The sequence below is a fragment of the Callithrix jacchus genome, chromosome 1 (genome assembly GCF_049354715.1).
Source record: "Callithrix jacchus isolate 240 chromosome 1, calJac240_pri, whole genome shotgun sequence".
Classification (NCBI taxonomy): domain Eukaryota; kingdom Metazoa; phylum Chordata; class Mammalia; order Primates; family Cebidae; genus Callithrix; species Callithrix jacchus.
In genome coordinates this window covers 31213377-31239515 of record NC_133502.1, presented here as the reverse complement: position 1 = coordinate 31239515, position 26139 = coordinate 31213377, and the positions used below count along the sequence as shown (strand labels likewise).

The 26139-nt window shown below is 36.6% G+C and overlaps 1 pseudogene; it reads left to right on the top strand.

The window, feature by feature from the left end:
* The first annotated feature begins 6425 nt into the window (after positions 1–6425).
* Positions 6426–8041, top strand: LOC100388616 (protein THEMIS2 pseudogene; annotated as a pseudogene).
* Positions 8042–26139: the final 18098 nt, after the last annotated feature.

Below are 26139 nucleotides of genomic sequence, written 5' to 3'. Positions count from 1 at the left end.
GATATGGGCCATTATCAATGTCCTTTTCATTGAGGATTGGATATTGCTGAAAAAAGGGAACAAACAATAAGAAGGAACTACAAGGGGTTATAGTTAATCCAACCACAGTGAACCATCTGACTACATCCATCATGGTTCCCTGATGAGCTGCTCCTTAGGTTGATCTAAAATTTAAAATGTTTCATCATTCTTCCCAAAATTTCCCTAAGTCTTACTCCAAGTTTCACTCACTTGATATCGTAGTCTCCAGCCTACACTTTAACCCTATATTCCCATTGCACTTGCCCTTGTCTGTGATTTTGTTTATGTTAGTTGTTTTTATGTGTCTCTAATTCTGCATCCCTCATGTTCAAGGCAATATTTTTGATTCATCCTTCTGTCACAAACATAACTTAGAGTGCCAAAGTTGGCCTTCAGATGTTTGCTAAAACACAGAACAAACATGCAAATAGGTTTGGGAGATTCATATCTGAAGCGCATGAATAGATCTATGCTCTTAATAAATGTTCCAGAAATTTCAGATATGTATTCTATAGGTTAGAACAGCTCACACTAGTGTTAAGTAGATTTGAATAAATCAGTAAATTGCATCTATATTAAAATTTGTTATGTAATATTTTGAATAAAATATTTAAAAGCAAATGGAGTTTATTATTATGTATAATTATATCTAGAATGAATAAATTCGTATATCATTTTTGACTCTAGGAGACTAATACTAATGTTACTAAAATTGAGACAGAAATTTGAGACAGGAAGAAAAGTCAACAGAGGGGCTCTTTAGTTGAGCTTTAATTTTGTGAAAAGATAATGCAATCCTAGTGATGTTCAAAAGATCCCCATGAAAGAGTTCTGTAGGAAAATACATACAACTCGGGCAACAAATTTATGTCACTTCCTCTGTTATACACTTTATACTCCTCACATATTTGGATAAACTTTCTATGGCATGATCTATTTTGTTTTTGTTTTTGCTTTTTTGAGGCGGAGTCTTGCTCTCTCACATGCTGGAGTGCAGTGGCGTAATCTCGGCTCACTGCAACCTCCGCCTCCTGGGTTCAAACAATTCTTCCGTCTCAGCCTCCCGAGCAGCTGGGACTACAGGCGTGTGCCACCACACCCGGCTAATTGATCTATTTTGTTACATAAGTTAATATGTCACTTGAATGGTGTTTTTTAAATTAAAATAAAACTAATCTTGTAGGCCGGGAGCGGTGGCTCACGCCTGTAATCCGAGCACTTTGGGAGGCCGAGGAGGGTGGATCACGAGGTCAACAAATCGAGACCATACTGGTCAACATGGTGAAACCCCTCCTCTACTAAAACTACAAAAAATTAGCTGGGCACGGTGGCGCGTGCCTGTAATCCCAGCTACTCGGGAGGCTGAGGCAGGAGAATTGCCTGAACCCAAGAGGCGAGGTTGCAGTGAGCCGAGATCGCGCCATTGCACTCCACCCTGAGTAACAAGAGTGAAACTCCGTCTCAAATAATAATAATAGTAATAATAATAATGTATTCCATAATCTCTACTTTTGATAGAATATTAGATATGAATCATATTAAACCATCCCATTTTATAGAACCATAAAGGTAAGTTACAGAAGTGAAGTAGTCCAACGAAACTGCTAGTTAACTGTCAGCGCTTTAGAGTCCTCATACAACTGCAAAAATACGCTTAACCAGCCACTAAATTCTCTAGAGATAAGAAGAGAAAAAGTGGAGTAAGCAAAGGAAAATAAGGGTCATGGAAACCAAAGGAAAAGAGGGTTTCAGGAAAAAGGCAATAATTAAAAGTGTGAAATGCACTTGAAAGCTCAGAGAGGGAAGAATTGTAGCAGATGGATTGAGACTAATTGAAGGTCAGGGGTGATTTTTGATGAAGACAATTTTGTAGAGCATGCAATGGTGAAGCAGATTTAAATCTGATGATGAATAAATGGAATAGCTCCAGACATTTATTTGTGAAGTATGGACATGAGAAAAAAAGGTAGGAGAAAGGAGAAAATAAAGTGCCATGAGCTCTTTCTACTTTTCAGTGACGAGGCTAAGGGCTGTAAATGTACACTAGCCTATTTATTATGTGAACAATTTATATCCTACATATTATTTTATTATAGAAAAAAGTTGAGGGCCGGGCGCGGTGGCTCACGCCTGTAATCCCAGCACTTTGGGAGGCCGAGACGGGTGGATCACAAGGTCAAGAGATTGAGACCATCCAGGTCAACATGGTGAAACCCCGTCTCTACTAAAAATACAAAAAAAATTAGCTGGGCATGGTGGCGCGTGCCTGTAATCCCAGCTACTCGGGAGGCTGAGGCAGGAGAATTGCCTGAACCCAGGAGGCGGAGGTTGCGGTGAGCCGAGATTGCGCCATTACACTCCAGCCTGGGTAACAAGAGCGAAACTCCATCTCAAAAAAAAAAAAAAAAAAAAAAAAAAAAAAAAAAAAAAAAAAAGAAAAAAGTTGAAGTTTAAAGCAGTTGTTTCAAGGGTGAGTATTAGAATATAATTTACAAATCAAACATAACCTAAGCGATAAAATCAAGACACAGAATATATGTAAGCTTGAAGGGAAAGATGAATGCACCCTAGAAAGAGATTTACTAGCAAGGATGGGTAAAACATTTGAAAGAAAATGTTTCAAAAATCCAGAAGAGATGTAATCTTTCTGGTAGTAGAGTAACAGAATGGATAAGCTTTACAGAAAAGACAGTGTATTAACCTGACAAATTTGAAGTAAGAGATAGTAAAGGTTTATATGAATTGCCTTTCTCTGTACTTCTTAAAAAGAGCCTACCTTTCTTAGCTGCCTCTTTTGCTGAGCAATACCAATTTAAATCCCCAGATTACCACTCTAATGACCATAGAGATATATGTATCTTCATATGATTTACCTTATATGTTGTGTTACAAACCTATAGTTTATGAACTACAAATATGACTCTAGCTAAGAAGCATATTTCTTTTTTAATTAAAAATAGCTTAATACTCCCACTTATTGTTTGTTGGACATTATTTGACCTACATATGTGCAAAGAAGTTAAAAATGTCATTTTCTAAGAGGATACTTGATACTACATGATTATGACCAATTGTTTGCATAAGAATGACCTGGCTTACTAGTTCACTAGCATGCTAGCATTTTTAAAAATAATATCAAAAGTCAATTAATATTGTTTTAAATGTTATATAAAAATAAAACTTTAAGCATGTGAGACTCAGAATATATATCCTCCCGGTTCATCCATGGTGTTGTAAATGATGGAAATTTTGATTTTTTATGGCTGTTTAGTATTCCATTTTTTATACCACATTTTCTTTAAACAGTCATCCACTGATAAGGCTATTGTGAATAATCATACAATACATATGGGAGTACAGATATCTCTTCAACGTACTCTTCAGTTACACAGCAATTTAGCAGTATCTGCATAAGCAGTTTTATCAGTTATACCTGCCTACTATTGCATATATATTCAAAAGATGTAAAATCAGTATCTCTTCAACACTGATTTCATATCCTTTGAATATATACCCAATAGTAAGATTGCTGAATCATTTGGTAGATCTAAATTTAATGTTTTGCATACCTCTATAATATTTTCCATTATGGTTGTGCTAATTTACATTCCAAGCAATCATTGTAAGGGCTCCCACTTCTCCACATTCTTGCTTAAATTATATTTTTTAAAAATAATAGTCATTCTAATAAGAGTGAGAAGCTGTCAATTTGCATTTCCCTAATGACTAGTGATGCTGAACTTTTTTCATATACCTGCTAAGCATTTTGTATGTCTTCTTTTGAGAAATATCTATTTAGGTATTTTTGCCCCCCTTTTTAAAGAGGTTTTTTTCCCCTCTATTGAGTTGAGTTTTTTATATATTTTGGATGTTAAACCCTTAACAGACATATAGTTCACAAATACGCAAATATTTTCTCCCTCTTTTAGGCTGTCTCCTTATTCTATTAATTGTTTTCTTTGCTGGGCAGAAGATTTTTAGTTTACTGTAATCTCATTTATCTAGCTTCTTTCTCTTATTTCTGGTTTTGTGGTCTTACCCAAAACATCCTTGCCCAGACCACTGTCATGAAGCTTTTTTCTTATATTTTCTTCTAGTAGTTTCATAGTTTCAGGTCTTATATTTAAGTCTTCAATCCATCTTGAGTTGATTTTTTTATATGGTGAGAGATAATGACCTAATTTTATTTTATACATGCTTTCCCAACACCATTTATTAAAGAGACTGTCCTTTTCTCAATGTGTGTTCCTGGCTCCCTTGTCAACAACCTGTAGGCTGTAAGTATATGGATATATTTAGGGGCTTTCTATTCTAATACATCAGTAAATGTATCTTTTTTTTAATGCCAATACCATGCTTTTTTGGTTAATATATTTTTGTAGTATAGTTGAAAGTCAGGTATTGTGATACCTTCAGCTTTTCTTTTTATTTTTAAGCCAAGCACAGAAAGAAAAATACTAAATATCACATTTATATGTAGAATCTTAAAAAGTTGATTTGATAGATGTTGAGAGTAGAATCATAGTTACCAGAGGCAATGAAGTGTAGAGGAGAGGAGATAGGGGAGAGATTACTTAATGATATGCTGTTACAGTTATATAAAAGGAGTAAGTTCTAGTGTTTTATTTCATATTTGGGAAACTAGAGTTAATAAAAATGTATATTTAAAAATAGCTAAAACAGAAGAGTTTGAATGTGTACATTATAAAGAAATAAGAAATATTTAAGGTGATGAATATACTGGTCACCCTGATTTAATAATTACACAATATATGTTTTGAAACAGCACATTGTATCCCATAAATATTTTCACTTACTGTGTGTCAATCAAAAATTAACCAGAAATTATAAAAAAGAGACCAGTTGTTCTTCAGTGCTTCACAATTATTATATAGTGAACACATAATAATATAAGAAGAAATTTTAACAGTCTAGCAAACATTTGTATTCATTAAGGAGAGCTTTCATAATCAGACCCAATCAGACCCTGATTACACAGCAATTTAGCCTTATCTGCACACAAAGTTTTATCAGTTACACCCACATTCTATGTGCACAAGAATTGTTTGGGATACTGTGAAAATATAACTGCAAAAATGAAAAATTCCTTGGTTAAAATTAGACAAAGAATTTCATAGATTACAAACATTATCATTTATGCCTGGCAAGTAACTCACAGTATCTCATAGAATGGAAGAATTAAAATAGGTAAAATACGTGTGTGCCTCACATCTCACCTAGTTGGATGTGTTCATCTTGGGTCTCACTTGTTTTCGAGGATCCTGTAATGTAACCCAGGCTTTAATCATTGAAACATTATCTTCTCATACTTCCTAATGTAAATCCTGCTTGCAGTCAACCCAGCTTTCTGAATGTCACCTTTTTTTTTCTCATCCATACCTTGAGCTCATTATCTTTTTCTTTTTCTCTAGCAATCTCCCACTAGCAAAGTATAATGAATTCTTCGTCTCTTTTGTGTAATATTAGTTAACTGCTCTTTTAACTCTATATTCCTTATCTATGTATTGTTTAGTTTACTCATTTCTACTCTTGCACATATATGCATGTATTTTTTTTCCTTTTCAACTATAAGCACTTGGAGAATAATGTGTTTTATACATCTTCATTACTGGAGATTGATTTACATGATAGATACTCACTATGTATATATTCAAATTAATTGAATTATTTCATTGCTATGCCTTAATATACAAGCACCTTGTGTTGAAAAGATTCCATTTTACTACATATTTCTAATGGTGTTGCTTAATTCCTCTTTGAAAATACTGTCTTCATGATCTCATGACTTTTAATGTGATGATAACTTTTACTATCTGATTTATAATAATTTCATCTTTGGCAACTTTAAGCCTGTGGATTATTTTCTTTATATTCTCTTGTCCCATTTATATTTCTGTACAAGTTCGGAAATCTCTTCTCTATCATAAAGTTTCTCCTCAAGTTATTCAGAATTACTCTTACATCATGTATCAGATAATTTAGATTGGTGTTTTCTGGACTGATTAACATAACTACTGAGGAAAAGAACAAATTACAGAAGAGTGGCATAAGAAAAGAGGCATACAGTAGTAGTAGTTGGACACAGTGGATGTGCTGGGAGGAGGTGGTGACGTCCTCCACGTCGACCTTCAGGTTGGAGGGGATCTTGATGATGGTCTTGTGCTTGTGCATGATGGCTACAATCTCGTACTTGGGCCTCAGGGTCACATGGTCCCAGGACAGGATGGGGCAAGTGAAGAGCTGGTCCTTCTGTTCCTGAAGGGCCTTGAGCAGAGTTTGAGGAGCACTGGGTTCCAATATCCTAAGGGCCCCCTCTGGTCTAGGGGCAGGTGCAGGATGACCCGCTCACCCTCCATGACCAGGACACAGCAGGCACAGGAGGTATGGTGGTGCTACACCGCAGCCTCAAAAATGAGGACCTGGTCGTCAGTCACCACCCTGCCCTCTGTGACAATCCTGCAGGTCAACATGATGTTAATGGGCAGCTGCTGCTTGGAGCTCCGATCTGTGTCAAAGACCAGCTCCTCCAGGATTTCATAGCTCTGAGAGATCTTGAGGGAGATGAAGTGGCCCTGGAAGTTGGGCTCGATTGTCCTGACCACTATTGTTATCCTCAGGTTCTCATAGATCACATACTGGAGGCAAACCTGGGTGATCTTGATCAGGTCCCCCTTGCAGAGCCAGCACTCTTTCCCCCTGATGTCATAGATGGAGTTCGAATAGTAGGACTGTGAGGAGATCGCAGCATGTGCGGAAGGGAGGCGAGTTCCAGGGTGCACACAAAATCCTCCAGAGGCATGGGTTCCATGGTACCCGTGGCTCTCTGCTGCTGAGTGAGGTCCTGGCCCTGGAAGGCCCCTTCCTCCTGTCCATGGAGATCCTGAAAGTTCCTGAATGGTGCCACATCTTCTTTAGCCCATGGTGCGCTCCTTGAAGAGAGGCCAGAGGCTTTGCATCTATGGCCTAGCCTCACCACCCTGGTGGGTCCTGGCCTCAAACAAGGGCCTCAGGGAGCCCAGGGTCCTCCTGGTGTCAGGGGCCTACCAGGGCAAGATACGGCAGCGGCCAAGGGAGTTCCCCACAGCCTATGACCTCCCGGGTGCATCCAGCCAGGCCGGCCGCTCCAGGTGTGGCCACAAAGGATTCTGAGGGCAAGAAAGAAAAGAATCCTAAGTTCACATCCCTGGCTGTGGGTGACAGGCTAGAGGTACTGCAGCCTGGCCTGGCCCATGGGGCCCAGGGCAGTGTCATTGACGTCTTGGTTTGTCAGCCACTGAGTGATGAATATGAGGAGGCAGAGAGCCCAAAGCGGGTCCTGCTGCCCCTCCACTTCCCTGACAGCTTCGTGGAGGAGTTGAGTTACAGCTGATGGTACAGCCTGGCAAATCTGATTGCCCAGTTCTCACTGCCTTTTGAGGTCAGGGTGATAGTCAAGGATCCCAGTTACCCCAGTAAACTTCTGACTGCTGTACTGGGTCTGTAGCTGGAGGAGAAGATCACAGAGCCCTTCTTGGTGGTCAGCCTGGACTCCTAGCCTGGGATGTGCTTTGAGATCCCTCCCTGGTGGCTGGACCTGATTGTCGTGGAGGCTGAGGTGCAGCCAGACAGGCCAGAGGGCCTGTGCCCATAGCCACAGTGGAGGAGCTGCCAGACACCTTCTATTACACTCTTCAGAAGTTAGCAGCCTGTGAGATCCAAGCTCTTCCACAAGGCCCCCTAAAAGTCAGGGCCTCAGCGGGCAGAGGAGACATAAGAGGAGCAAGAAAGGAGGCATCAAGTCCTCTCAAGTCTTAGGACTGCAGCAACCCCCTGCACAAACCCAAGGCGAAGACCTTGCCAGAGTTCACCAAGGATAGCTCCAGTATGTACAGCAAGGATAGCTCCAGTATGTCCTGGCCACAAGAAGGGCCACAGGACCACTAGGCCCCAAACACAGGATCTAGGTGATAATGAGCATGATTATGAAGGAAAACTTGAACACTTTCAGAAAACCATCTAAGTTCTGGAGGAACCATGCCTCCTAACTGCTGTTTCTCAGGGAATCTGATGCCAGCCAATCGTTATAAGCCTCTAAAAGACCTTGGGCAAGACCTCATGAAAACTGAACTGCGCACAGTTCAGGTTCCAGATTCCTGCTACTTAGGGTGGGCTGGTTTGGACCTAACACCTCGCACATGACTCCCTCGGCCTCAGAGCCTTGGGATGCTGAGCAGCTAGCAGGGTTACTCAATCCTGCAACCCCAGCTGTCCCACCGATGGATGTGCATGAGAATCAGAGGCCACCAACCTTGGTGATACCACTGGTTCTCAGTAAAGAGGATTCCATCCTGGAAAAAAAAAAAAAAGAAAAAAGAAAAGAGACATACAAATGACTATAGAAGTTTCTTCTTTTTTTTTTCTCTTCTTTTTCTTTTTTTTTTTTTTTTTTTGAGACAGAGTCTCACTCTGTTGCCCAGGCTGGAGAGCAGTGGTGAGGTCTTGGCTCACTGCAACCCCCACCTTCTGGGTTCAAGCAATTATCTGCCTCAGCCTCCTGAGCAGCTGGGATTATAGGCACCTGCCACCACACCCGACTAATTTTTTTTTTTTTTTTTTTTTTTTTGTACATTTAGAGGCATGCACCAAAATGCCTGGCTAATTTTTGTATCATTTATAGGGTTGGAAATTTCCCATATTGTCCAGGCTGGTCTCAAACTTCTAGGCTCAAATGACCCAGCCACCTCACACTCAAAAATGCTGAGATTGCAGGTGTAAGCCACAATGCCTGGCCCATTTTTAAATAAAAGCAAATGATCATAAATTATGTCATAGTGCAATGGATCCTAATTTTTCAAGTGTTAGAATTCTCTTTTTATGTAAGAACATTTTTAACATCTACATAAAATATGAATTTGTTGTTTCCATAAAAATTTATGACACCAATAAAATAATTCCAAGCTCCTCTCACTATCAACATTTTGAAACTATTTTTAGAGGGTTTAAGAAAATTCACCTTTGAAAACTTAGGATTTCTTTGGTATGTCATTGACCTGGAGTAAGAAAAAAACAGGCAAATAATTATAGGTAACATCATGCCATGCTTATTCAATTTTTTCTTCCTGTTTTATGTACATAATAATGAAACAAGCTTGGTGGGTGTTGGGCATTATTTACTCACTTTGCATTGTTATTTTAGGCAGAATGATTTTGGTTTCAAGTGAGAGAATTCCAACTTGAAATAGGCAGGATGTGATGAATATTTAGTATCAGAACAAAATTTGTTAATGCTGCAAGTATATTTGGCATCAGGGATCCTAGACCAGAGCATCAGATCCATTAAGATGTCTGCTGTCAGCCTATATTTACTCCCTTTATATAGAGAGAAATTTTTTAATGCACAAAAATTTTCCACAATGGCTGCCAGCAACTCCTGAGCCCAGAAAATTTGGGGTTAGATCATCTTTATTACAGCGAAAGAGATGGGAATTATGGTTCATTGCCAGTACCAAATTACAGCATTTGATGAGGAGAGAGGGGGCAATTCCCCAAAGGAAGGAGTTGCTAACATAAAAAGGAAAATGTTCTGTAGACACAGTTAAGATGGTGTTTTGTCACTAAAAATTTCTGTAACACAACAATATTCTCATTCAGACTACATTGTGATTTCTTTTTACCTTTTATTCTTTTGTACTCCTGAAAAGAAGATGAGATAATAAAGGAAGTAGGGGATCAAGCACACACATCAGCATGCACACACATGCACACTACTGATAGCTCATTCTCCATTGTAGATTCTCCTTATCTTCCCCAGCTCTCAACATTGGAAGAGCCCAGAGCTCATTCTCTCAATATATCTTCTCTTTTCTATGTCTGCCCATTCTCTAGAAAAGTTCATCTATGCTATAGCTTTAAATACTATCTATATACACATAGCAACCAAATGTATATACATAACCTGCGCTCTCCCTTAAACTGTACTTTTACAACTAACTGTTTTCAACCTTAGTAAGGCCAAAACTGATATATTGATTCCCATTGCACTTTTAGTCTTCCAGATCTCAGGAATGGCAATTTAATCATCCAGCTGTTCAAGTCAGGAATCTTGGCATCATCTCTCTCATAGTATCTGTCCAATTCACAAGAAATTTCTTTTAGTTTTATCCATGAAATATATCTATTTCCACATTCTTTCACTCCTCCACTATCTACAGAAATCAGTGGTTCTCATTTGAGGGTGATTTTGCTCCCTACTCATATTATTGGGTAATATCTGGTGATATATTTGCCTGTCAAAATGTCAGGGTGCTACTGTCATTCAGTAGGTAGAGGTTAGAGGTCCTACTGAAAAGTACAGGCAATCTCCCACGGCAACAAATTATCCCTTCAAAAATGGCAAGAGTACCTAGATTGAGAAACCCCAACTTGCAGCAAGATCCCATTATCTCTAACTACTATTTTCCTAAAATATGTTTCTAAATAGTCTTTAAATTTCTTGCCTGGCTATCCACCTACAATCAAGTAATCACAGAGGAGCCAGAAGGATCCTTTTCAAAAGCTCTTTAGATAAAATCACTCCTTAGCTCACAGCCTTTGCAGGCATCCACATGGTTCACATCATCACTTCCTACTGGTCTGTGCCCAAATGCTGATATGCTGTGGAACCTTTCATGCCCACACAAACTAAACTGGCGTATGCTTGCAACACCACTCTCTGTTTCTTAACCTGCCTAATTTTTTTCTTAACATTTTGCTATACTCATTATCCACTTATTTACCTTTTTATTTTCTGATTTGTTAAACTGGAACTTCATGAGAAACATTGTTTTTTTAAGTGATATATTCCCCAGTCACTAGAATTTTGCCTAGTACATGAACCTGATATCTTTGTTGAATTTAGCAAAATATATTTATTTTATGTTTTATATATATAACAAAATTATCACCTTTGATTACTTAGGATTTCTTGAGGACGTCATCAACCTGGTGTAAGAAAAAAACAGGCAAATAACATCATGCCATGCTTATTATATAATAAATATATATGATATGTGTGTGTCTCTGTGTGTGTGTATGTATGTGTGTGTGTGTGTGTGTATGTATATATTAGTTTGCATGTTGGTCCCTTCCAAACCTAATGTTGAAAGTTGGTTCCTAATATTCGCGGTGAGCCCTAATGGAAAGTGTTAGCATCATCGGGATGCATTTTTCATGAATCCTTCTGGGAGGGTGGAGAAGTGAGTTTGTTCTTACTCTATTAGGAACAGAGAAAGCTGGTTGTTTAAAAGATTCTGGTACCTCCCTTTCCTCTTTTTTGCTTCTGCCTTCTGACCATGTGATACTGACATGCATCAGCTTCTCATTATTTTCCACCATTGTAGAAACTTCCTGAGGACCACATCAAAAGCAGGTGTTGACCCCATGCTTTTTTTTTTAATCCTGCAGAACGATGAGTCATTTTTTTAAAAATAAATTATCCAGTCTTAAGACTTCCTTTGTAGCAGCACAAATGGACTAAGACTCCTACTGTATTTATTTATTCACATATTCTGTAAATAGTTTTGAGATATCTTTCCTTTCTTATTTATAAAAAATATTTCATGGTATTTTCTGTCAATATATTAACTGTCCATACACTATTTTCTTGTTCCCTCTTTTCTGTCCACCCTTAATTGCTAGCAGTCCTTAAAAGTCCTGTCTTCTGCTTTCTCTGATCTCACAATAATAATTTTTTCTTAACGCTTCTTTTTAATGTATAACCTCAGTTACACAATGATGCTGTCATTGCCATTCTTATCTCATCTTCCCTCCTAAATTTAGACATATCCAAATGGAACTATGACTAGATTCCTTTAACACAACATGGCTCACCCAAATTACAAAGCAGTTGATTATGCATATTTAGATTTGTTACATGGTTATATGATGTGATGCTGATCTACCAGTATTCTTGATTTTCAGTAGCATTATCACTTTCGTTTTCCTTATGAATTGGAGTTTGCTCTTTTTGGTCAGGCTGGAGTGCAGGAGCATCATCTTGGCCCACTGCAATGTCCACCTACCCGGTTCAGGTGATTCTCCTGCCTCAGCCTCCCAAGTAGCTGGGATTATAGGCACGTGCCACCATGCCCGGCTAATTTTTATATTTTTAGTAGAGATGCGGTTTCACAACGTTAGCCGGGCTGGTCTCAATTTCCTGGCCTCAGGTGATTCACCCACCTTGGCCTCCCAAAGTGCTAGGATTACTGGCATGAACCACTGTGCCTGGCCTACCTTTTCTATTAAAACAGAAAATTGCAAGATGTTCTTTTTCAGTGTTTTCTTATTTTCTTTTCACATAGGGTTGAACAAAAAATCTCCATCATCTGTAATAAAAGTAATTATATACTCTGTTTTAGCCTTTCCATTGTTGCTTCAATGCCTCTGTTCCAGATGTCATTATTTTTTGCTTGAAATATTATAACATTCTGTTGAATTCCATACCAAAAATTTTAATTTTGTGTATTGCCTTCGGAATTCCATTCTTTAAAAGTTTTGATAATCTTGTTCCTGGTATACAGAGTACCTAAAGTTAAACTTAACACTTTTTTTAGCTTAGTATAACAGCATTCCATCACAGATTTACATCCACCTTTGGGATTATATCTTAATATTCTCTTTGGATCTGCCTCTAAACTCCTACCACAAAGAACTCCACACCAGTCCCTTGAACCACCATGCCCTTGATTATATCTTTCTTTGAATTGTTTCTTTTTTGTCTCTGGAATACTCTATTGATGTTACCCAAAATATTCCTAATCCTCCTTTTAAAGGCCGACTAAAGTTTGCTTTGAGACATCTGTGATCACATTTACCAGTTATTTTAATTTCTCACTTTATTTCTCCTCTATGAAATTGCTTTCTCCTGAGAAAAACCAGCAAAGGGGAAATTTAATAAATGGTGTTGGAAAAACTGGCTAGCCATATGCAGAAAACTAAAACTGGATCCTTTCCTTATACCTTATACAAATATCAACTCAAGATTTATTAAAGTTCTAATGGTAAAATCCAAAACCATAAAAACCCTAGAAGAAAATCTAGGCAAACCATTTAGGACATAGACTTGAGCAAAGACTTCATGATGAAAACACCAAAAGCAATTGTAGCAAAAGTCAAAATTGACAAATGGGATCTAATTGTGCTAAAGGGCTTCTGCACAGCAAAAGAAAACTATCATCAGAATTAACAGGAATTCTACACAATGGGAGAAAATATTTGCAGTCTACCCGTCTGACAAAGGTCTAATATCCAGAATCTACAGGAAACTTAAACAAATTTACAAGAAAAAAGTAAACAACCCATGCAAAAGTAGGGAAAGGATATGAACAGATACTTTTCAAAAGAAGACATTTATGCAGCCAACAAACATTTGAAAAAAAAAAAAGCTCCACATCACTTATCATTAGAGAAATGCAAATCCAAACCACAATGAGATACCATCTCACAGCAGTCAGAATGGAGATTATTAAAAAGTCAAAAAACAGTAGATGCTAGAGAGGCTGTGGAGAAGTAGGTAGGCTTTTGCATGTTGGTGGGAATATAAATTCTTTCAGCCATTGTAGAAGACATTGTGGCAATTCCTGAAGTACCTAGAACCAGAAATATTATTTGACCTAGCAATCCAGTTACTAGGTATATGCCAAAGAAACATAAATCTTTCTACTGTGAAGACTCATGCACATGTATGTTTTATTGCACACTATTTACAATAGCAAAGACATGAAACCAACCCAAATGCCCACCAATGATAGACTGGATAAAGAAAATGTGGTACATATATACTACTGAATACTATGCAGCCATAAAAAGGAATGAGATCATGTCCTTTGCAGGAACATGGATGAAACTGGAAGCCATCATTCACAGCAAACTAACACACAAGCAGAAAACCAAACACTGCATGTTCTCACTCATAAGTGGGGGTTGAACAGTGAGAACACATGGATACAGGGAGAGAAACAACACATACTGGAGCCAGTCAGGGGGTGGGATGGGGCGAGGGGAGGCAGAGCATTAGGACAAATAGCTAATGTATGTGGGGCTTAAAACCTAGATGACAGGTTGATAGGTGCAGCAAACCACTATGTTGCACTTATTTCTATGTAACAAACCTACATGTTCTGTACTTGTATTGCAGAACTTAAGTTAATATAAATTTTAAAAAAAAGAAACTAGTGTCTCATGGAAGTGGTCTTTTTCCAAAAACCTAATACAGAATTGGAATATAGTAGAAACAAAGCAACAGTAAAAGGACAAAGAATGGATGAATCAAATCTTAGGTGTTATTATTTTCTTAGGTAGATATCCTCAATCTCATTTTATATAGGAAAAGAAAAGGCGAATAGTATTAGGGTATATGCCCATGATCTTGAAACAGTTGCTAACAGAACCAGAACAAGAAATTGAATCTCTATTTTTAAATCTGGTATTCTTGTTATATACTCTTTTATGGATATGCTCAAATTACATTGTGTTGATAATAAATGCTTAAGGCAGAAAATACAATAAACAGAAATTCATGGAATCTGATTTGTAAAATTCTATGATATTTACTCAGCTGTCTTTTAAAATTATAGTATTTTATAATGACTCTATACATTTCTTTTAAAAAGCTCCAAAGTTCCTTCAAGAAAAAAGAAAATTAGAAGTTAGGAAACTTCTGTGGAGAAACAGAGTGGGTGAAGAATCTATGTAGCTACTGCAGACAATTTTGTACTCCTTTCTTTCCCACTGTATGGCCATGTAAAAGGATTTTAGATTATCTCCATTCTGTCTTCAGAAGATTTACAGCAGGAAGTTAATAAAGCACTCAGCAGAAGCTAAAAGAGAAAATACAGAGGGAAGGGAAAGATTACATCAGAGAAAGATAGGCTTAATTGTACTACCAAGTGGTCTCCTTAGAAATGTGTAGTAGAGCAATAAGATGAGAAATAACTGCCCGGCCAAGCTAAAGAAAAACGATCAGCCCTCTTTCTTGAAGGAGCAGTTAGGGGCGCTTAGAGGGAAGGAAATAGCCTGATTCCACAACCTACAGTAAGATATTTCTTTATTCTGGAGAGAGGTAGATAAATAAGAAACCAATAAAGAAACAGCATTTTATTAATAAAAGCAAACCAATAAACAATTAGCAAACCAAAAAACACTCCACAAGTGCCAGATTTGGATATGTATGTTATTGAATATTGTAGAGTTCTTGTCTGTGAAAACAGCAGTATGTGGCTATAAAGGGTCACAACTTTGATTTTGATATGACCAGGATTTTAAAATAATTTAGGAAGTAATGAAGATTTGCTATCATAGAGTTAAGAGAAATGTCTTTTTAGTTGTTTGTTTGGTGGCAACTAATTTGCAATTATGTACAAAAAAATACAAAATATGTGCATTTCTTCTCAAAGGAAAAATGGGTAACATGGGAGTAATTTAACACTCTAATTTATATTTATCATTATAATTGTGTTATACATTAAATTCAGTATTATGCATAAAATCTAAGAATAAAATTGTTTATATTATCTCCATTTCTAAGAGACAACCCATACTTCACTCTCTCATGCTGATTCCAAATGTACTAGCAGACTTACATTAAAAATGATTATTTTATTTATTTTAATTTTAAAAATATATTATTATTCACATTTTTAAGTGAGGAAATCATATGTAATTAACATTGGAAGAAATTAAATTGGTTAAAAGTTTGCTACATTGAAAACTATTAAGAAAGTTTCATGTTATTTCATTAAATATTTTTCCATAAGTAAATATATCTGTATTGCAAATATATTGTATATACATTGTTTCTATACATTAAGTTTACATTCTCTTGTACTTTGTGATTTCTTAAAATAACAACATATCTGATTTAAGTATATATTTATGCAACACAATTTTGCATTATTGCACAATGCTGATGTATTTATTTTCAAATTCACCTATTATTGGAATTTTCATTAATTGACAATGTTTGGCAATTATAAATAGTTCTGCCTTCAATTTCCTATGTCTACTTCTGTACACACATCTAATTATTTCCTTAAAATAGGAGTTGAGAAGTGGGAATTTTGGATGAAAATTTGTGACTATATTTAGTGATTTGACACCTGTTGCTATACTCATCTAAGGAGAGCTTATTGCCATGTACAGTTAATCTTTATTTGTAAGTGCTATGCCACTGCAATCAGATCATCTTATGGTGATGAATTAATTTGTGTTTCTTCCGATGTAATGAGGTTGCTTTTCTCAGGTATTTGAATGTCATTTGTATTACTGCTTCAGAGTTCCAGTTGCATGTGGTTTTTTTCCATTTTTCTATTTGAGGTATTATTTTTTAAAGTCATTTATCTTTAACTCTGGATATTACTAGTATATTTTTGCCACTGTTATATTTTTTAATGTTTTTTCTCAGATTGTTTTAAAACATTTCTTTGACTGTGCTCTTTGATATTGTATATGCATAAAGGTTTTACACAGTTCAAATTTTTCAATCTAATTATTTGTTTTTCAAGTTCCCACCATTTTTTTTTAACAAATAGAAAGGTTTGTGCAGCATCACCAGATAGATATATACCAGTATTTACTTCTTTTTTCATTTTACTTTCTTACATATAACTCTTATTCACAGGGATTTTATTTTAGTTTAAATGAAGTGTAGTAATCATTGTTAAGCATGCTTCAAATGAAGAGACCACCTAAACAGGCTTTGTGTGAGCAACAAACCTGTTTATTCACCAGAGTGCAGGCAGGCTGAGGCTGAAATGAGAGTCGGCACAGGGTGGTGGGATAGGAATTGGTTTTATAGGTTTGGGGTAGGCAGTGGAACATTACCAAAATTACAGTTAACCACAGTTTTTTCAAGCTGGAGAGGTGTTGCCAGGGGGTGGGAAGGGTGTCACAAGGTTCAAGGTCCAGTGTCAGAAAGTTAGCTTATCAGTTGAAGCAGGAACAATGGCAGAATGTTGCAAGGTCATTTAATCAGGCCGCAGTGTCCAGTGACACAAGGCTGACTCAGACTTTCTGGCTCTAGAAGTCCATCTGGAGGTGTATGTGTGGGTTAAAGGGGTCACCATGGTATAGTCCATGGTGCAGCCAGTTCAAAATACCTTGCAATTATATGTATTATAATTTTTTCTAAATATTTAACTAATTGTCTTTTTATTATTGTTATATTATTTCTCCTGTTACCATCTACTAAAATGTCATTTACACGAAATACATATATTTTCCCAATTTTGTAGCCAATCTTTTTATTTTATCCTATTACTTTGGCTATGCCAGTATAAATATGCCCTGATTTAATTATGTATTTCAAATATTAAGTAGATATTTTTGAGTTTTAAAAACATTTTGAATGATATATTTAATGTTCTTAAACTTCAGTGACTAAGTTCTTTTCTCTGTTTTTTTCTTTTTTTGCCAAGAATATAAAAGCCTTTCACAATATTTTCCTTTGTAAATATATGACTGTATATTCAAAAAAGTCTTTATTTTTAAAATTCTGATATTCTATTGCAATAAAACTTGAAGCTGCAACTTTTAAATAATTTATGTTTGTAAGTATAACCCTCTCAATGCTGATTTTGTGATTCTTCATGAGCATAATTTTTCCTTATTATAACTTTGATCATTGTTTTTACTCCATTTGTCTTTACTGGGAGATAAATCTCTGTTCAGAGCCCTCAATAGCCATAATTTGTTCTCATTGTTTTCCTCTGTCTTCTTTCTCTGTAGTTTCCCATTCTTGGACTAATTCTTAAGAAACAAAAAAGCAGTCCCAGCAACTTTCCCCTGGGAGCTGGCTTGGGTAGCTGGACTGTGGTGTTTCTCTGCTGAAACATCTACAATTTCACAGAATGCTAAGATTAGACAAGAGCATTCCATGCCCAGGATGGAGCATGTGAGAACAAGAATGCTTCATAATCATAGGTCTACACAGATGAAAACAAAAATGCTATGAGCACCACAAGGAAGACCAACAACCTCTCCATCCCAGCTTCTGCCAGTAAATGTGACTGCTGCCACTTCTTTAACCTGTTAGGGTATAGCACACTCAGTTTCCCTTGCTCCATAAATTTAAAAAATAATAATAAAGAAGTCCCTAGTTCCCTTCCTGAGACCACTCAAACAAAACCCAGTTTCTGCTTCTTCAAATTCTTCCCCAGATTACCTAACACAAGCCCCCATCTAATCACATGTCCTTTTTTACACCTTCTTACTCTGGGATTTTCATATCTTCTTGTTTCCCGTGCTTCAACAAGTAAGCATGCCAAATTTGCAGGACTATGTATATACATATGTATAATCTGTTCCTGAATTTTCTATAGTGCTATCTAAAGAGTGCCTTGCTTATCTCTGCATTCAAATGTATGACATCTCTTCATGCTATGTTCTGTATTCTCTCTTTTCCATTACATACTATTTTCAGAGATACATATTTATCTTTTGAAAATAGGAGGTGCTTTAGACTATTAGTTCTGAACTTAAGCATTAGTTTTGTTAAGATCCTTTATACTGAATACAGATGGTCATGGTGATTTTCTCCCTGTTGTAGGCTGTCTGGTAAACATTTGAAACATGATTTAGTGACCCTGTGGTCTGCAAAGTCGGAGGAAGAAATGTGGCCAGTGCCTGCCAAGTAAAGTCACTTTGTCTAACTTCTGTTTTAGCCCTTATAACAGAGAGACTTTCTGAATCTTCTTTGTGTTTCGACTTTAGTGGCTTTTCAGGTCCTAGACAAGGATATGGCTGGGCTTTATCTGACGCTTCTGACTTCCACATCTGAAAAAAGGAAAATGACCACAGAAAGAGTCCCTGTTTGATTCAATCATAATTGTTTTTGGATATGCAAAATAGCTTCTTGACAATATAGTTTCTCTGAATTGGCCATAAGTCTGTCTCATGGCTTCCCTTAGCATTTTCATGCTTTGTTTGAAACTTGTGCCTTTAAGCATTTATTCTTTGCTTACTTCCCAGATTATCAACCTGGTTTTAGAAAAAGGCCTTGAGTTTGTTTTCATAATATGTTTGTATTCTTATAGGTATAATTTCACTGATAACGTCCAAATCTCAGACCTTCGGGAAACCATTGTAATCTCTTTCTTTTCTTCTTAGAAAGTTATATCACTTCTGAATCTATATTAAAAAAATAACTTTTTTGCCCACCTCATTTGTTTCTATGCAGTAGTTCTTTATATATTCGAAGCCAATGTAAAGATTTTTTAAAACATAAAATGTAATTTCCCTAAAGTGCTTGTACTTTGTGAAAAAGGACTGAACTGAAACTCTTTTTTTCTTCTAGCCTTCTTTGTGGAAACATTTGAGAATCTTTTTTGTTGTTGTTGTTGAAAATGTCATTTTGTACCTAATCTAAATCTCTCACTTGAATTAAGTATTTTTTGATCAGTTTAAAGAGGAAGTTGGGTTCAAACAGTAGGTTTTCTCACTATTAGCATATGTGTCATACTCTTAGCAAAATGCCTTTTCTTTAAATGAGCACAAAATTTAATCAATTACATATATAGGTTACCATATATTCACTTTGTCAGTTCAGTCCTCCACAATCTAGCCAGTTTATTAGCAGAAAATTAATTCTGTTTGGTATAATAAATAGAGTTTAATATCTCTGCAAATAATTAGCTGACTATAACAACTTAATATTTTTTGGCTTCTACCTGACGCTTTATCTTTTTGATCTGTAGTTTTTAAATTTGTTGTCTATATACTGCTCACTTTATGACAAAGCTATGCAGATCCGTAAAACCTTGCAACAATATAAAGATGAATTGGGGTATTAATAATATCTTCTCAAGAAGAAAAGCTGTATTTTCTGGGTCCTAGAGAAATACATTTTTTGAGTGTGATCTAAACAAACTCTTCATTCTGACTAATGCCTCAAAACAGCCAGGTTTCAAAAGTTTAGAGACTCCAGAAAAACTGTGGATCATTTTTTCCAGAATGTCAAATGTTACCGTGTAGCTTGAAGCACCACAGTTTATTTCACTATTTATAATGATTGGCATTATTCATAAGGGAGAAGGATGAGTAATTTCTTGTATTTTTCCCGTGCATAAAACAAACGTATATTCATAATTCTGATTGTCAAATGCAGAAAAAGCCATGAAACAAGCAGGATAGTATTTTGTAGAAATCATTAAATGCCCCATTTTTTTCCTATGTACTATACTTCTCCTTTATCATGGAGTAAAGTATGACATGTTTAGTTTTCCTTTATTTATAATGGAGGTTTTTCTACAGTGACAAGCAAATGATAAAATATGTAGGATATTAGTAAAAATGGAATATAAATAATCAGACATCTATAAGTAGTCTGATACTCGAATGCACAATATCAAATAGATTTAATTAAAATTTTCTATTTTAATAAAGTTTAATTTTGAGAAAGGAAAGTACGAGTAAACAAAATTTGTAAGCACTATTACTCTTATCCTATTTAATCCATAGAGAAATATTTATAATTGTATAAGATAATCATATAAAATATATAGTTTCTTATAGTTTAGTCTATATAAGAGCACAAAGTAAATATAATAATAGATATGTATGCATGAGAAGGAACACAAAGTAAACATCATACTAATATGCATGCTTGTATTTATATGTTCTTGTACTGAAAAGATTTGTCATGAATATATTCTTTATGTTATCCATAGAAATTATTTTCTTTTCCTCAGAGACAGTAGTTAAACTAATACATGAATCTACTGGATAATTCAAGACATTTGTGGGTATATCTGCAACAGTCACAGAGAAAAAAAATACATCCCATTTCGAGTTTCCCAGAAGAGCAATAGTGGATATTACTATTTCCATTTAAAAAGAGATTATTCTGAGCTTTAGACAGTCACATAACTCATGTCCTACGGATGTTTTATTCTATTTTTAGAAAAGTATTTAGGAAAGTAGCATGTTATATAACCATGCTGGGAATAATAGAAGTCTTTATTTTGAAAATTGACATATAGCAGGCTCTCCGCTCAGGCCTTTAATTGTGTTATGTCACATATTCTTCTCAATAACCCTACAAGGTACATTGTATTACCATCCCTATTTGTAGACGAGGAAAGTGTGATCTAGAATGGATAAGAATCTTGAAGGTAGCCTTTTATTTTATAGGACTTTTTTTCTGTTAATCATAAACCATTTCAGGAAAATAAAAACGCATGCATTACTAGTAGAATGTCTCAACTTCTGTGCCAGTATTATACATATATTGAGTACCTAATATGTGCTTAATAAATTCAGTGACACTATCATATGATTTTGTGTTACTTATAACAATGCCCAAATAAATTTTTAGGTTTTTATGCTCTATCTTAGAATAATTTCTTTTCAACTTTCTTACAATGCCATGTGTATATATATATATATATATACACACACACACACACACACATACACATATGTATATATATACACACACACACGTATGCATGAGAAGGAACACAAAGTAAACATCATACTAATATGCATGCTTGTATTTATATGTTCTTGTACTGAAAAGATTTGTCATGAATATATTCTTTATGTTATCCATAGAAATTATTTTCTTTTCCTCAGAGACAGTAGACACATGTGTGTGTGTGGTATGAAATGAGTATATATATATATATATATATATATATATACACACATATGAGTATGCATATATATATATACTCATTTATTATATCCTCAAAGCAACTCTAGTATTATCCACATTTTACAGATTTAGAAACTCAGGCACAAAGATATTAAGTGGCCTGTAGAATGTCTCCTGGCGAGAAAGTAATGCAGTAGAAATTTAACCCAGGAATATAGCTGCTAGGGTTTTCCTTAATTGCAAACTTCATGCTTCTTTCTTAATACATTTTGACCAGAGAAATAAATGTCATGAGATTATTCTCATGCAGAAGGATTGATTTACATTTAAAATTAATAACATTCTAACTCAATTTAGATTAGAAATAATAAGTTTATTGATATATAAAAGCAACTATAGAATCAAGACATCCAAGGTACATTGAGTTTTCTTCTATTTTTCAAAATTTATTAAGTAACACAAATACATATTAAGTTTGAAAATATATCACTAAAAAAAGGGAATGATATTCCTGTGACTTTCCCTCAAAATGGATAGCTCTAGTGCTTAGAAAATACATCATCTATAATTTACTCTAATAGCTAAATCATTCTGGAGTACCAACAAGAAATCAGGATGCTACTCTGAATTGATGGTTTTGAAAAATGTAGTAACATAACATTAATTGACAATTTGATATATGAACATTTGTGGAGCTGGAGATATTTTCTAAAAATTACAATACATTTTATTTTAGGAAAAAGTACATATAAATTGCATGAACATCCTGACTGCTGTAAGCCCACACATTATTTTGATGTGAGTAGAATAATTATACAACAACATAGCATTCCTAGGCAGTGCTAATTCTCAGATCTAATTCTTAAAATCATTCCAGATGGCCTAAGAGCAAAGAAATACTGTTCTAATCAAAGTTTAGTGTAATCTTTGTGTCAAAGGATTTTTAGGGTGTCGCTTTTCCAGCCAGAAACCTCTTTGGCAGTGGTCTGGTTTTGTTTTGGATTGTTTTGCTTTGGCTTGCTGGGGTTGTTCCACCCACTCGGCCTTGGAGGCTGTGCTCTACTCATTCTGCTGGTCGGGATCCTATGTCTGCAAGGGTGAACCAGGAACAAAATAGTGAGGGATGTGTGAGCAAGTGAACCTGGGGTCTGGCCACTGTGCGCAGCCAGCTGCTGTGATAGCCAATACAGGCACTGGCTCTGTACAAGGCTATGGCCGAATCAGGTGTACTGCAGGCAGCTTCTGCTGTGGGCACCTGCATCTAGATGAAGCAAACAAAGTGGTTTCTGGAAGCTTGGAGATGCCAGGAATCTCAGATCCCCAAAGAGGGTGTTCTACCCCTGACTCAGGGAGCCCATATGTTTGGTGTCTCCAAAAGTTCACAGCTCTTTTCTCCTTCTCATCATCCACAGTGTGATGAGAGGGGTGGGGCATGTTTCAGTCCTGATTGTGTTATGGTACTTTCAGTTCTGCCATTCAGAGGGACCCATGTACTTGGTGGGTGTCCAAGAAGAATGAGATATGCATACAACAGGAGGGTGAGTAAGCCAGAGAGGAGCTTCATAGAATGACACAACACCTCTCAGGACACCTGAAGTGGGTAGCTTCTTTCTCCAGGCAGCTTGTACAGATGAGTGTGTGAGTCTGGCTGAGTCTGGGATTTTTATGTGCTCAGAATGGAGGAAGTGCATGTTGATTGGTCCATGGGCAGCCACAGATGGGTCTGGTAAAAGACCACCCAATTTTCCGAGCAATCATCAATGACATTCTCACTCTGGTTTGCTGACTTTGCCTGGAACTGGCAGCCTGGCTCCCAGGCTTCAGGCCACCCCTGGCTTGAAGGTGGGGTTTCACTGGGGACCCACCCCTTCCTGCCTAGGAACCTGTCTCCCTTTAATATGTTGTCTATGGCCCCCAGGCTGTCCATATCAAGAGGTGCCTTCAGGCCCATGCCCAGCCACCCTCAGCATAACTGGTCCCCTTCTGCTCTCACTGGCACTGAAAGTCTGGAGCAGGTTGAGTTGGCAGGGGCTGGTGTGTCAGCAACCCCCTGAACATGCACACATCTGTCCAGGTTGGGACAGTGCCCAGGGTTGGCCAAAACTTTGCTCCCTGCTGGAGTGGACCCTGAGCAGGGAGAGGCTCGGGAGTGGGATCAGGCACTTTCAAGCCCGTGGAGGCAGGGGGCTTCCCAGGCTCCCAAGAGCATAGGAATGCCATGGTCTGAAGCTGCAGCTGGGAGGCTGCAGCTGTACCTGGGAGCATGGGCTTCTGACACACCAACTTTGTAGGGGGTGGGGTTTTTGCCTGTTTCAGTTTCTTCTGGGCTGAGTGCACAGCCCCACACCTCAGCTATTGCAGTTGGCATCCTCACAGAGGCTGCTCCAAATGGGTTGTCACTGCCATCACTTGTAAGTGGGAAAAACTTTTGAGAATACTGAATGCAGCGATTCTCTTGGCCTGGTCCTTTAACTTAGAGATCTTAAGCTGTATCTGTATTTACCACTTTGTTTCAGTTAAGTTTTCCCATTTTATGTGACAGAGTGATAATTTTTACTTATGGTTCTTGTTTATTTATCATCTTTGTAATCATTTATTATCTATTAATTTATTCACCTATGTAAAAATGAACATCGTAGACAAAAAGCATGCCCCTAACATTTTGCAGAATGTAAGAGTAAGGAAGACTTACTGACTTAATGACATGTTAACCTAATGCAGAGAAGATAAGGCAAACAAAAATGCAGTGGAAGGAGAATACATAGACAATAACTATGTTTCATATAGCTTTGTTGCTTACCGTCTTGTATTGGAAGACTTGAGCTCAATGCATATCTATTGAATGAATGAGTGAACTGCTGTTTCAATTTCAAAACATGATTTAGAAACAACACAAAAATAATAATAAACACAGTGATATGCTATGCTGTATTCTGAGTGGAGTATAAACTTTTTTCAAGAATCTGAGAGTTATTACTGTGGCTCTTCTCTACCTTGTTCTATCATCCTTATCTCCATTGCAACTTGGAACAAAAACTACTGTCCAGAATAATGAGAGCTGATAGGCCATGTCTGGCCTAATAAATTTCTGTAAGTCAGGAGTTTTAGCAACTCACCTGAAGGCTTTGATTTAGAACCTGTAGGCCTGAGTATATGAGATGGCAGGATGCAAGTGTAATGAAAAGATGAGACTCTGTGAGTAAGTAGTGAGGAGAAAGTACAAAACGGGTAAGGAATTTGTTTGATCCTGTCATTTTGTTGTTTTTGTCTTCCTCTAATCTCTACATTCTGTTTCTTTTATAGATGGGACCAACTGATGATCAAAAACAAGTTCAGTCTTATATTGTCTTAATAGAACTTACACTATTCTTATCTTTTTGGGATGGAATTTCCATTCATTTGCTCTTGGATTCAGCATAAAATTATCCTTTTTGCCAGTCTAATTCTAAATTATTGAACTTTTCCTTTAGATATGTTTTTTTTTTTGCCATTTTCTTGAGTTCTGCTCTCTGTTTTGTTCCATCTTGAAACTTGAAGCACTAAGTTCTTGCCTCTGACCTCCATTTCAAAGGCTATATCCTCTTGTTCTATGGAAAAAATTATCAGAAATCAAGAGCATGAATTCCTGCACAGCCAAGGATTACTCATTATTGATTACTGACCTCCAGTGAAAAAGTTCATCTTCTCAAATACCTTGGTTATTTTTCCTGATTGCACTGTCTTTATATCTTTCAGATGTCTGATTGTAGCTTATCAACCAGAATTTTTCTAAGCATCTACCTTTTAAGCTTGGTTTCTAATCCTTCTTGTTTTATGCTATAGTATAATCCTAGTTATGGAACAAAAGGTTGGTCATAGTGTAGATACAGCTGCAGAAAGAGACATAATTATGAGCCAGCATAGGAAATATACAACTGCAGAGGAAGCAGGCTGCAGACATTGGAGCTAATCTTAAACTGTAAGGAACCATAAAGGAAACAGAACCATCATAGCCTGTGATGGTAAGTAGAAGGAAGTAGGGCTAGACCTAGACAAGAAGTTAGCCTGGCCATTTGGCAAGCACCAACCTGGAATGTAAATTAAAAGTTAAATGAATTTCAGATTTTTCTCAGTATTCTGCTTTGCTTGTGGGTTCCAAGGGTATACCCAGGAGTCCACATTAGAAACCCTTGGTTTGTTTCAGGTCGGATGAACCAAGGGATTAGAAATATTTTGGATTGGGTCATAGCATAGTATGCTATGATCGATGGATAGAAAAAGGATCTCGTAGTACATCCTAGGTTCTAGGCAACCTCTCATAATGTAGATACATCTTATAGATTTAGGTCAAAAGAGGTTTAAAGAATTTTCTGAATATCTCTTGTCTTTTCTTAGTCCTGTTGTCACAGACATTACAAAGCAGGAACCAAAAATAAGATTCTTGAAGTTATAATTTTAACATTGTTTGCTGCAGAAATACAGAATCTGAGAGTTCAACACTCATTTCCTCA